Genomic DNA, 13,648 nt, shown 5'->3' on the forward strand with positions numbered 1-13,648 from the left:
CGTAAAATGATTGTACAGCCACTGAGATGGACTTTGTATCGATGTCTTCATTGCCTTTATGGGTCTTGTGAGTGGGAATGTACTGAATGCCAATGGAGGCCTATCTGAAGCCTTTCTCAGCTTTACACTAAAATATTTTCATTTGTGTTCCGAAGATGAACGAAGGTGTTACGGGTGTCCAACGACATGAGGCTGAGTAATTAATTAATAATTTTTGGGTGAATTAACCCTTTAAGAACTAGTCTGACCAAGTAGCAACTAGTTAGGGCTAATTAGTCTGACTGCAAGCCTGATGATGGGACTTGATGTGTTATGATTCGTGAGTTGTGAGCGTGAGCAGGCTCAAGCATGTGACTACACACAAAAAAACTACTGTATTATCCCATAAAACTGAACAGTAGCTTGCCGTTATTATTTTGCCTGTCAAATTCAACAGGATAAAGGCCTGTTTGGGCTGATACACATTGGGGTTTCTTAAAGAGATAGTCACCCAAAATTAGAAACACTTGGAAAAACACCCCAAAAAATTAATTCGTCACCCTCGTGTCGTTCCAAACCCGTAAGACCTTCGTTCATCTTCAGAACACGAATGAAGATATTTTTATGTAATCCGAGAGCTCTCTGACCCCTCCATAGACAGCGATTTAATTAAAACTATTTAATTAACAGCGTTGGCCAATGGTAAGCCGGAAGCGCTACAGTGTTTACACTACGTCAACAGTGTAAGAGTCTGATACAGGCTAGAAGAAATTGTTGCATAAAGTTGTTATTTTTGTTTGTTTTTGTCTACAAAAAGTGCTCTTGACATTTCATAAAATTAAGATTGAGCCACTGGAGTCACATGGACTATTTGAGCTATTGTCTTTCTGGACATTGAAAGTGTTCATTAAACTGTTGTCTATGGAGGGGTCAGAGAGCTCTCGGATTACATCAGAAATATCTTCATTTGTGTTCTGAAGATGAACAGAGGTTTTACGGGTTTGGGACGGCATGAGGGTGAGGAATTAATGGCAGAATTTAAATTTTTGGGTGAACCCTTTAATATGTAGCCCTGCAAATAAAGGCTTTTTAAATACTTAAATCTATGCATTTGCATAATGATAAATACTAAGATATTCGAAATTCAATCGAGTGGTATTTAAAAGTTGTTAAACTTTTTACCCAAGCAATTCACAAACAGGTTAATCCTGCTCTGAAAATAATTTGAGCATTTAAACACAATGTACTTTAATTACACACAACTTATATATATAGACACAACTATATATAGACACTAAGTCTTGTGTTGCAGTAAACTTAAAGGACAGACAATGAGGGTTAATTTGCAGAGCTTGACATACCCTGTCACATAAAACTATTATTGGAAAGCACCTCGGTGTCCTTAAAAGTCTCTAACTTCAGCATCAATCTTATTTCACGTTGCTCTCCTGCGGGAAGTAAAGTTCTCAAAGTTGAGAAAATAACAGGTTGTCTCTTTAGATGTTTGGCGTGGCTCTCGTATACCTTCAGAGCTGAGTATGGTGTGCCCAGGCTAGCCCAGACCACAACCCCCTGTGGAGCTGAGAGGACCCAGCCCATGTCTAACCCTGTCTAAGAAGATCCAGCAAGAGACAAATGCACCGTCCAGAAGGACCACCGCTGTTAATGAGCAACTCAAACATCAATGACCTACAATCAAGGACCTTATGAAGTAACTGGAATGTTCTGCATTAAAATGAATAAAGCAAATTTGTCTAAAATCAGATCAAACATGCATCTCCAGTCACTGTAACATGAGACGGTGCTGAAGAAACACCCCTATGGTTACTTATAATCCACTATAATTACTAGCAGCGAAGCTAATCATGAGATAAAAATAATAATAATAATGTAATTTGTTTCACATCTTTCAAGGAAGGGAGCTTTTTCAAAACTAAATTCAGTTTTATTACATAATTAACATAACACCTGAATCCACCCATTTCACAAGAACAAATTAAGAATATTATGTCTCTCATAATTATGGAGCAAATACATTTTCTCAAAATGCTTTAGACATGTGGGAACCTGGACCACAAAACCAGTCATAACTGTATTTTTTTTTTTTTCTATTGAGATTTATACATCATATGAAAGCTGAATAAATAAGCTCTCCACTGATGTATGGTTTGATAGGACAATATTTGGCTGAGATACAACTATTTAAAAATCTGGAATTTGAGGGTGTGTAACCCCTTCTGTTCGGACAGGGACTCGAACCCGGGTCCCCCGGCATGAGAGTTGGATGCTCTAACAAGGAGGCTAAAGGCTGCAACCTCTAGTGTCAGTCGCTAGAGCGTCTTTTGAGGTCAGAGGAGTGAGGTTTACTCGCACAGCAACTACTACTAGCTGGCCTCTGTTACAGGTGCAAAAAAATCTAAATTTTGAGAAAAAGTTGTTTAAAGTGTCCTTTAAAGTTGTCCAAATGAAGTCCATAGCAATGCATATTACTGCTTATAATAAATTTGATATATTTACAGTGCAATATGCAAAATATCTTCCTGGAACAATCTTAACATTCACATAGTAATTTTTGCCATAAAAGAAAAATGCTGAATACATCATGTATTCAGATTGGGTCTCGCCACAAATATACCTGTACGACTTATAACTTATGCAGGGTCACATATATATATAGCGATAGTGACCACAGCTAGCTAGATTTCAGTTATATGTGTGTAATATAAAACATATAATCTATAATCATATATAATCTACATCAACCATGAAAGGAAGACTGACTTTTGGTGAATTATAACTTTATCCCACCTGCATTTGATGTGAAACATAGATTTGTGCAGTTTCTTGGAATTATCAAATTTCATTAAAAATGGTCTGGATGGATAGACGGACGGACAAACAGACTGAAATCTAGCTAGCTGTGGTCATTATTGGCCCTTCCTGAGAAACAAAGCATATAGATGTGGGGCAGGTTAAATGAAAGGTTGGGTCTTGGTGTGGTTCAGACTCACCTGCCCCACAGGTCTGTGGATGAGGTCTGAGAGCGGAGCGGCTGGAGGCCTCAAGGCGGGCCTGGGAAAGGAGCTGCATGCTGAGGCTCATGAGGAGTTCTCCGCCTCTCTCTGCAGGGTCTCTGTCAGTCAGCCCTGACCCCCTGCAGAAGCACACACCTGTCAGGACACAGCACAGAGAACACACAGGTGAGTGTAATGCCTATGATACAAATTTTTGAGTAATGTTTGCCGGGCAATTTTGCCAAGCGATGCTGCAGTGGGCATTTTCCCATTGAGAATGTTTAACACATTTCTTTTTGCACATCCAGATAGAAATGTGTTGCCCATTCTCAATGGGAAAGTGCCCAAACAACATTTTTCAGCAACATTGCTCAAAAAGTTGCCCCGTTTATCATCAGCTTTAGGGATAGGAAGGATCTCTGCGGGGGGCCTTAGATATAACACTGTCTAATGTTCTCAAAGGAAGACAACTTGATGGATGATGGACAAATAGGCCATAATTGAGACTATTTTATACATGAAATTGTAATTTTGAGTGATGGATTTGAGGATAAAGCAATGTTAACTGAAGAAATATTTGGTGAATAGTAATTGTAGTGCTAGTTTCTTGTCAGTTTTGTAGTTAGTGTAGTAAACAATAAAGGGATAGTTCACCCCAAAAAATAAAATTCTGCCATAATTTACTCACCCTCATGTTTCTTCTGCTGAACACAAAATAAGATATTTTGAAGAATGTTTGTAACAAAGCATAGAGAACAAACATTCACTACCATAGTTTTCCCTCTACTAGTGCATGGTTGCTCTATCTGCTTGGTTACAAACATTCTTCAAAATATCTTATTTTGTGTTACAGGTTTTACTACTCATACAGGTTTGGACCAACATGAGAGTAAGTAAATTATGACAGAATTTTCATTTTTGGGTGAACTATCCCTTTAAGTGTCACGTGTGTCTGTTAATTACCACACTTTGATAAAGTAATAATAATGATGCTAAATGTGTACAGTATTGCGTTTGAAGTGTATTTTCCATGCAGTCATGTGTAAAGTAGCAGTGCGTGTAGCATTTAATCAGTTAGCGCTCCTTTAACCACTTGATGTTGTCTTGGAAATCAGCCTGAACTGTGAAAGTGTTTATTCATTTAGCTATTTCTAAAGCTAACTCCACTGCAGGGCTTGATGTGGACATCTAAACCAATCTGTTTTGCTTGTGACGATAGTGTGTTGAACAGCTTGCAATAATTCCATAAATCCTGGCAGGGGGTAGGAGTGTTTTTCCATGACTGTGATTCTTTTATTAGAACTTACAGAATAACAGCATTTTCCGAAAAGCTCAAATATGAAGGTTAAATAAAAAATAAAAAAAAGCTCTTTGATTGCCAACACCAGCACATGCTGGGATACGGTATGCCTTTTTGTGCCAAACTGCACTCAAAAAATGATTCAGGCCCTTCATAGATAAGACACATTTCAATTAAGTTTACTTTACCTAGTTAAATTAAGTTATGTCGAAATGTGTTCAATCAGCCAAATATATTTAAAAATGAAGTTTACTTAATTAATTTGAGTTAAAACTACATGAAATATTTGTGCTGACATAACTAACTGGGAAATTGTGGATTAAAGTGTTATGTGTTTTTCAGTAAAGGGAAAGATGTTATTAGTTAATGTCAGTGTTTAATGTTCAGTTATGTTGGACATTGAGGAGTTTCTGTAATTTTGTGGTTACCATTATGCAGAAGAGTGTGTGTGTGTTTAGGCTGTGGGCACTCTATATACTTATTCACTGGATGAATTCCTGCTCTCAATTTAATATTTTTAGTTTGTCCAATGGGTTCATTTTGCATTTTATTTTTAAAAATATGCTTGTTGTTATTTACATTTTTTAAAGGCAAATTAAATTGATAACAGTGTTCACCTTACATAATAAACTTTTATCAATTTAACATAACATCATTAAGTAAACAGCACATATAAATATTATGTAACAGTGACGAATCCAAATGGTTTGTATTTACTCAAAGAAATTGTGCCGGCTTTACTTGAATTTTTTTTGCTCATATAACTAAATTGTTATTTGTAAAAATTGCTCAATATAGTTGTGTGCAATCACTTACTACATTTTTAAAAAAAAAGTAAATTCAACAAGCAATTTTAGGCTTCCGTTTGTGTACAAAATCTTTTCTAAACATGAATTTGCTCAAGCATTGTCTATGAATAATCGAAAGACAACTGGATTGTATGTGTGTCGATACAGACATTATGGGTGGATGTGTGTTGTGACTAATCACAAGTCTAAGCAGAACCCACCTAAGCCTGAGGAAGAGTACGGATGGACTGTCAGAACTCAGCTGGATGCCACTACCTGGACTATTAGTCATCACACAATAGGAGCCATTTATCAACACTGAAAAGAAAAAGAGATTGGACAAATACATTTTACTGCACTGGGTTTCATTTTCCAACAACAGAAAATATGTTAGGAATGAAATGCATACATTTTACAGATGATTTTAGATCAAATATATATATATTACCATTAAAAATCATGGGGTTGGTAAGATTTTATTAATGTTTTTGAAGCCTCTCATACTCATCATACAAACAGCAATGTTATGAAACATCATAATATTTTTACACAATTTATGAATAGGGGTGTAACGGTACACGTACCATTTCGGTACAGGACTTCTGGTACAGTGCACATGTGTTTTCTTGAATGAATACATATGAATATGATGTTTAACAATAGGATTGTTTAACATGCGAAAGAAATCCGAGCTCCCACATGAACATATTAAGTATTCTGTCCATTTTATCACAAAATTCAACGATAAACGCCGTTTTGAAGCTCAATGTGACGTGACTGATCACTGTATATGCGAGTGGACGCAATCATCTCGACATAGTCGAAGAATAAACATGAATGAAGGTGTGTTGAGGATACGTCACAACTCACTGAAACACATCATATGTGGTGTAATCGCTAAATCAGTGTTTCAACGGCGGACAGACGTCAATAAAACAGCTTGAGAACAATGTCCCGTCGCATCACATTTACCTCAGAAGTCCTTCAGTGTCCACAGCTGTGAGTTCACTAGAGAAATCAACTCTTTCACTGAAAATATGACCTATAGTAGCCTATTTATTCACTATATTCTACTGAACCTGTTACATGAAAATGAGACACTGTGTATAAATTAATTTTCAGCAGCCATTACTCTTTAAGTCACAAAATCGTTCAGAAATAATGCTAATGCTGATTCCACATTACTCTGGTTTTAATTTATATGCACTGGCTTCCAGTTTATTGTATTTATCTTAATGTGCTGTTACTTGGTTTTAAATCCTTGAATGGATCAGCACCTGACTTATCTGTTCACCATCCAGTATGGTATTTAAGGACATCCCATCAGGGACGGCTAAATGTCCTCCGGGCTAGGCTGAAATTTAAAGGTGATCATGCTTTTGCCATTGCTGCACCGAAACTCTGGAAAAGCTTTTTTATTAAAACGGCCTCTACATGATTTTAAAACAAAGTTTAAAACCTTTAATTTTCTCTGACTTTTAATCATAATTGATTTATTGGTTATGTTTAATATGTGTAATATGTTATTTTGTGTATGATTTTATTTATTGAATTTCCTTAGACATATTGTACAGCACATTGGTTGATTTTAATGGTGCTATATAAATAAAGTTGAAGTTGAAAAAGCTGAATTGGAGCACAAAAAACGTTTCTTAACATCAATGTTGAAAACTTTTAGACTGTTTTTTTGTGTGTGTGTGAAAACTGTGATATCTTTGATGAATATAAAGTCAGCAAGAATGTTAGCTCAAAGGAGTAGTTCAGCCCAAATAGTATGATTTTCTTCATTGCAACACAAAAATGATGCATCCCTTTAGAAGATTGTCCACATTTATTCTAATTGCATGAAAAATAACAACCAGCACACTGTGTTCCACAGATGAAATAAAGCCACACAGAATTTAAATTGAATGAGAGTGAGTAAAAAATTATTAATTTTCATTTTCAGGTTAATTATTATTTTAACAAAACACTCATTATAGGACATCAGGTGTGCAGCATGACCAATGAATGAACTCGCACAGTTTACTAACAGGTTCAAGATGGTGTGATGTCCAGGTGAGTAAGATCCGAGGCCTTTCGAGAGTGCAAACGTGGTGCAAAGTGGTACCACTGGTTTGTACAGGCCTCTTAATATGCATCTGTCACGCAGACCATTGCAAGCACGTTCAGGTCTGTTAGAGCCGTGTGAGTAGTAGCTGACTCCATGCATATATTCACACCACACGTGGGTGCGGTTACTCTAGTTCTAGATCAGCTAGTTTAGGGCTTAGTCAAACTGTACCGCTGCCAAAACAGACACGTTGAGATGCACGTTTTGGATGGATGCTGGCACGTTGAACAACTGTAGTTTCATAGATATATACACATGTCCATAATACTGCTTTGTACTGTTATATTTCATTTATGTTAGCGGAGGGTGACTAATAAAATAAATTAGCCTCATTTCAGGGCTAGGCTGGTGTATGGCTGAAACCTAAGAGGAGGTCAGCTAGTATCATGTCTCTTTTATGACTGGTACCTGGTGGGATTCTCCACGAATCCACCAGGCAGGGCGAGGTTGCCCACAGAGGAATGTTGTTGCTGTTTTAAGTGACTATTACTACCTGCTGGCTCTCTTTCACTCGGGCCTCTATTGCCTGGGGATTCGATTGGATTGGCGCTGTAAAGTCTTGTGTTCCATGGGGCTGGTCCCAGGGGTAAATTGATGGGAGGCAGGACCCTCATTCAGGCCCAGTGGGGGGCTACAATCGCAGGCCTGCCCTAGCCTTTGGGCTGCCCTGCTTCCGGCTAAAGAGGCCTCAGCAGGAAACGCTATCCTGGTTACACAGCCAAAAGCCTAAAAGTGCCAAAACAGACACTAACAAAGGTTTAGCTCAAGAATCAATCGTTGCTAGAAGAAAGGTATGTTACCAGATTTGTGACTTTTAAAAAAAATGCTATAAGCTACCAGTCCTTTATATGATCACCAATGCTGAATTTATTTAATTAAACAGTAAAAGTAAAAACAGAAATGTGAAAAATGTTTTATTTGAATATATTTTAAGATGTAATTTATTCCTGTGACTGTAAAGCAGATTTTTTTCATTAGCCATTACTCCAGTTTTCAGTGTCACATGATCCTCTGGAAATCATTCTGAATGCAGCCTTGATGAGCATTAGTTTTAAAAATCTTAATTATTCCAACCTTTTGACCTGTATTGTAATATATATATATATATATATATATATATATATATATATATATATATATATATATATATATATATATATATATATATATATATGAGAGAGAGAGAGAGAGAGAGAGAGAGTGAGAGAGAGAGAGAGAGAGAGAGAGAGAGAGAGAGAGAGAGAGAGAGAGAGATTTGAATTTGATATGTAGATATGCTGTAAATAAAAATACATTGTTTCATTCCCACAGTGTGGAGTGTGTAGCTTTTCATTTCTTAAACAACCACATAGGAAGACACATCATGGCCATATTTCCGGATGACAATGTCCAGATTCATCAGCTCAGATTGTGAAAGAAGGGATGTGAGGGAGAATAAAGGATCATTTTCACACATGAATCAGCACCTCTCAGCACCTCCAGACCTGACTTAAATCCATTGAAGGTCTTTGGGATGTGCTGGAGCAGACTTGCATTGACAATGATCTTGACCAAAAATGTGCGACCAAAATAAATGTTATTTCCATCAAGAGGTGCATCAATTTTTTGGTCAAGATCATGTACTGACAATGCAAGAGTCCAGCACTCTGTCAAGTCTCCTCCAGCACATCCCAAAGACTTTCAATGGATTTAAGGTCTGGACTCAGAGGTGAAAATGATCCTTTATTCACCCTCCCTACGATTCTTTCACAATCTGAGCTGATGAATCTGGGCATTGTCATCCTGGAATATGGCCATGATGTGTCTTCCTTCCTACACACTCCATCAATTAGAAGAACTGTTGCCAAACATATAAAAGGCTAGACACACAATTATCTCTGCAATAATGACCCAATCATTGACTCTTAAGCATTTGCCCATTTAAATCCAAACAGCAACTTTTTTTTTGCCACAGTGTATAATTACAGGCTTTTCCTATTCTTTAGAAAGTCCTTCTTATAGTCATACTTTTTTTCTAGCATTAATATTAGGCTACTATTGCAAAATATTGGATAAGTTCAGTCTGTTTTGCAAAATCACATTTTGATTGGCACACATGACACATTAACCTATGAACTTCACATGCCACGGAGAATGCAGCACTACTGAGTAGGCTAAAGGCACAGTTTAAATATTTTTATAATGTTTTCATGTTTATAGCGCTATATATAATTGGATGTAGTTAGTGGATTATTTCACTGCATTTTTATTGTTTATAGTTTTGGTGTTGGTGGCGTTATCATGATAATCATGCATATCATGAGTCAAACTTTCAAATACAAACCCGATTCCTAAAAAGTTGTGACAGTGTACAAATTGTGAATAAAAACAGAATGCAATGATGTGGAAGTTTCAAATTTCAATATTATATTCAGAATACAACATAGATGACATATCCAAATGTTTAAACTGAGAAAATGTATACATTTAAGGGGCAAATAAGTTGATTTTAAATTTCATGGCATCAACACATCTCAAAAAAGTTTGGCCAAGGCCATGTTTCCCACTGTGTGTCATCCCCTCTTCTTTTTATAACAGTCTGCAAACGTCTGGGGACTGAGGAGACAAGTTGCTCAAGTTTAGGAATAGGAATGTTGTCCATTCTTGTCTAATAAAGGCTTCTAGTTGCTCAACTGTCTTAGGTCTTCTTTGTCGCATCTTCCTCTTTATGATGCACCAAATGTTTTCTATGGGTGAAAGATCTGGACTGCAGGCTGGCCATTTCAGTGCCGGATCCTTCTTCTACGCAGCCATGATGTTGTAATTGATGCAGTATGTGGTCTGGCATTGTCATGTTGGAAAATGCAAGGTCTTCCCTGAAAGAGACGACGTCTGGATGGAGCATATGTTGTTCTAGAACTTGGATATACCTTTCAGCATTGATGGTGCCTTTCCAGATGTGTAAGCTGCCCATGCCACACACACTCATGCAACCCCATACCATCAGAGATGCAGCTTCTGAACTGAGTGCTGAAAACAACTTGGGTTGTGCTTTTCCTCTTTAGTCCGGATGACATGGCGCCCTAGTTTTCTAAAGACAACTTCAAATTTTGATTCGTCTGACCACAGAACAGTTTTCCACTTTGCCACAGTCCATTTGAAATGAGTCTTGGCCCAGAGAAAACGGCTGCACTTCTAGATCATGTTTAGATATGGCTTCTTTTTTGACCTATAGTTTTAGCCAGCAATGGCGAATGGCACGGTGGATTTTTCTGGAAGTATTCCTGAGCCCATGTTGTGATTCTCATTACAGTATCATTCCTGTATGTGATGCAGTGTCGTCTAAGGGCTAAAGATCACGGGCATCCAGTATGGTTTTCCGGCCTTGACCCTTACACACAGAGATTGTTCCAGATTCTCTGAATCTTTGGATGATATTATGCACTGTAGATGATGATAACTTCAAACTTCACTTTTTCTCTGAGAATCTCCTTTCTGATATTGCTCCACTATTTTTCGCCGCAGCATTGGGAGGATTAGTGATCGTCTGCCCATCTTGTTTTCTGAGAGACACTGCCACTTTGGCAGTCTTGTTGCCATCTTGTTGCCAATTTTATCCTTATAAGTTGAAAATTGGTCCTCCGGCTGTTCCTAATACGTATTATTCAATGCTCTGCTATCTGGTCAGTAGATTTTGGTTTCATTGTTGTAGTAGCGACAAGTTGTTTCTAGTCCAACAAACACTTGAATGGGTTACAAGTGTTAATGTTATTTCTACCACATTATGCTTTTAACACAATTCAGGATGCGGTAAAAATGTTAATGACACTTCAGAAAAATGACTGTGAGAGGACACATTAAATAAAACTACAAATACATAAGGGAAAAGTATGTTTTAGGAGTATTTAATATTTTTATACTATCTACACAATATTAACATTAATAAGAAATAATATATTACTTTATGTATATATGTAATTCATTCAACTGTTAATACTTCATAAAAGGTCAAACAAGCTTCACAATCCCAAGTACATATACACCCAGTGTACTTTTACATTTTGAAAGATTGCATGAGGAGAACATCAAAACGGAAACAGCTGAGGAGAGCAGGCATGTTCCTGCAGTGTTTGACAGTCAATGTGACACTGTGGCTAAACTCTTCAGCACCTCTTTGCTCTTTCCTCTGTTTTTACAGGTGTCTGTTGCTGGTTGTTTTAGGCAGAAGTCAGGGCATTAGACTGAGCGATATGAGGAAAGAGGTGGACAGCCCACGTCATCACCTGCCCAAGGTCAGCTCTAGACTCATGGCTCACAGTGTTGATCCAACAAGGGCACAAAGTGTACTTCCTCCACCCAAATTTCAGCATCTTAGTCATTAGAGTCATAAACCAGATTCATTATCCTATCTCATGGGCAATATTAAGGAAATTGTGTCGGCCCTGGAGCCATAATGTTCTGCATGATGCTTGGGGCAACAGACATAAAGTGCATTTCCTCTATCAACACTTTAACACCACACATGCTTCCGCCGTGATGATTCATGTTTCTCCAGGGTGAAATTCAGGAAACAATTATAAAAATGCTGCTGATCATTTGCTGTTCTGTTCCCTATGTAAAACACAAATACACCAATCAGGCACACCATTATGACCACCTACCTAATATTGTGTTAGTCCCCCTTTTGCTGCCAAAACAGCCTGACCCATCAAGGCATGGACTCCACTAGACCCCTAAAGGTGTGCTGTGGTATCTGGCACCAATATGTTAGCAACAGATCCTTTAAGTCCTGTAATTCGTGAGGTGGGGCCTCCATGGATCGGACTTGTTTGTTCAGCACATCCCACAGATGCTCGATTGGATTGAGATCTGGGGAATTTGGAGGCCAAGTCAACGCCTCAAATTCATTATTGTGCTCCTCAAACCATTCCTGAACCATTTTTGCTTTGTGGCAGGAGCATTATCCTGCTGGAAGAGACACAGCCACCAGGGAATACTGTTTTGATGAAAGGCTGAACATGGTCTGTAACAATGCTTAGGTAGGTGGAGCGTGTCAAAGTAACATCAATTTGGATGGAAGACCCAAGGTTTCCCAGCAGAACATTGCCCAAAGCATCACACTGCCTCTGTCGGCTCGCCTTCTTCCCATAGTGCATCCTGGGGCCATGTGTTCCCCAGGTAAGCGACGCACCAGAAATGAGAACACTATTTTAAATAAATGGTTGTAAAGTCATTGGGTTAAGGTGCCGTGTTAAGAGCATTAAGAGCGTGTACGCGTCTCCCATTCTGAATATGAATATAAGCAACTCAATTCAAGTTCACTTGTGCATTCGCATCATTTTGTGAAGATATATCATTTGCAATATTTTGTTAACTTTATATAAATCTGATTAATCTCATATAGGAAGCTTTTTGTTGAGTTAAATAATGCGCTAACAAAGAGCTTCAGTGTAACTTACCAGTGTTGATTCATCGCATCTGCTTCAGCTCGCGCAGTTCAAACAGTTGCGACCAAAAATAACTATGATTGGGACAATCATATTACATAACATTAATGAAAACAATATTTTAATAAATGGTTTTGAATTAATTGGGTTTAGGTGACGTTTCAGCACGTTGTTCTTGGCAGTGCATCCACACATTTTGAATAACAGATCTGAGGCGGCGTTCGTGTTGTATTACAGGTTATATTTGGTTATTAAATAAGTCATTTATTTAAATTATATATAACATCGACTAATTTTACAATCCCATAGCCCTTTGTTTATATTAAAAAAAATATAAAAAATTTTCATTCATTTGGTGAAGAACATGGCGTTTTGAGCAGCATTGCACATACTGTCATGCTGTCAGCTATAAGCAACTGCTGTAGAGGCATATTTCAGTATTTTGGTTAACGATTAATCGATTAATTGATTGTTAATTTAAACGACGATCGATCATGGGAATTTGTGAAAATTGACATCCCTATAAAATATTATAACAATTATACTACAATAGCTGTTTACCATTTTAATATATATATATATATATATATATATATATATATATATATATATATATATATATATATATATATATATATATATATATATATATAATTTCTGATTAAAGCAATTATCTAATCAACCAATCACATGGCAGTTGCTTCAATGCATTTAGGGGTGTGGTCCTGGTCAAGACAATCTCCTGAACTCAAAACTGATTGTCAGAATGGGAAAAAAAGGGGTTTTAAGCAATTTTGAGCGTGGCATGGTTGTTGTTGCCAGACGGGCCAGTCTGAGTTTTTCATTGGCGGCTGGGCTACAACAGCAGAAGACCCCACCGGGCACCACTCATCTCCACTACAAATAGGAAAAAGAGGCTTCAATTTGCATGAGCTCACCAAAATTGGACAGTTGAAGACTGGAAAAATGTTGCCTGGTCTGATGAGTCTCGATTTCTGTTGAGACATTCAGATGGTAGAGTCAGAATT

The 13,648-nt window shown here is 37.5% G+C and overlaps 1 long non-coding RNA gene across 1 annotated transcript in view; it reads right to left on the minus strand.

Annotated features, from left to right (window-relative positions):
- LOC137089420 (uncharacterized) overlaps positions 1-13,648 on the minus strand; it is a 60,309-nt gene that overhangs the window by 20,429 nt on the left and 26,232 nt on the right. The window contains exons 2-3 of the long non-coding RNA XR_010907680.1: positions 5,303-5,399; positions 2,991-3,149 (exon numbers count right to left, since the gene is read on the minus strand). This is a non-coding gene — a long non-coding RNA (uncharacterized lncRNA). The remainder of the gene's footprint in view (positions 1-2,990; positions 3,150-5,302; positions 5,400-13,648) is intronic.

Source organism: Pseudorasbora parva, chromosome 9 (genome assembly GCF_024679245.1).
Source record: "Pseudorasbora parva isolate DD20220531a chromosome 9, ASM2467924v1, whole genome shotgun sequence".
Classification (NCBI taxonomy): Eukaryota; Metazoa; Chordata; class Actinopteri; order Cypriniformes; family Gobionidae; genus Pseudorasbora; species Pseudorasbora parva.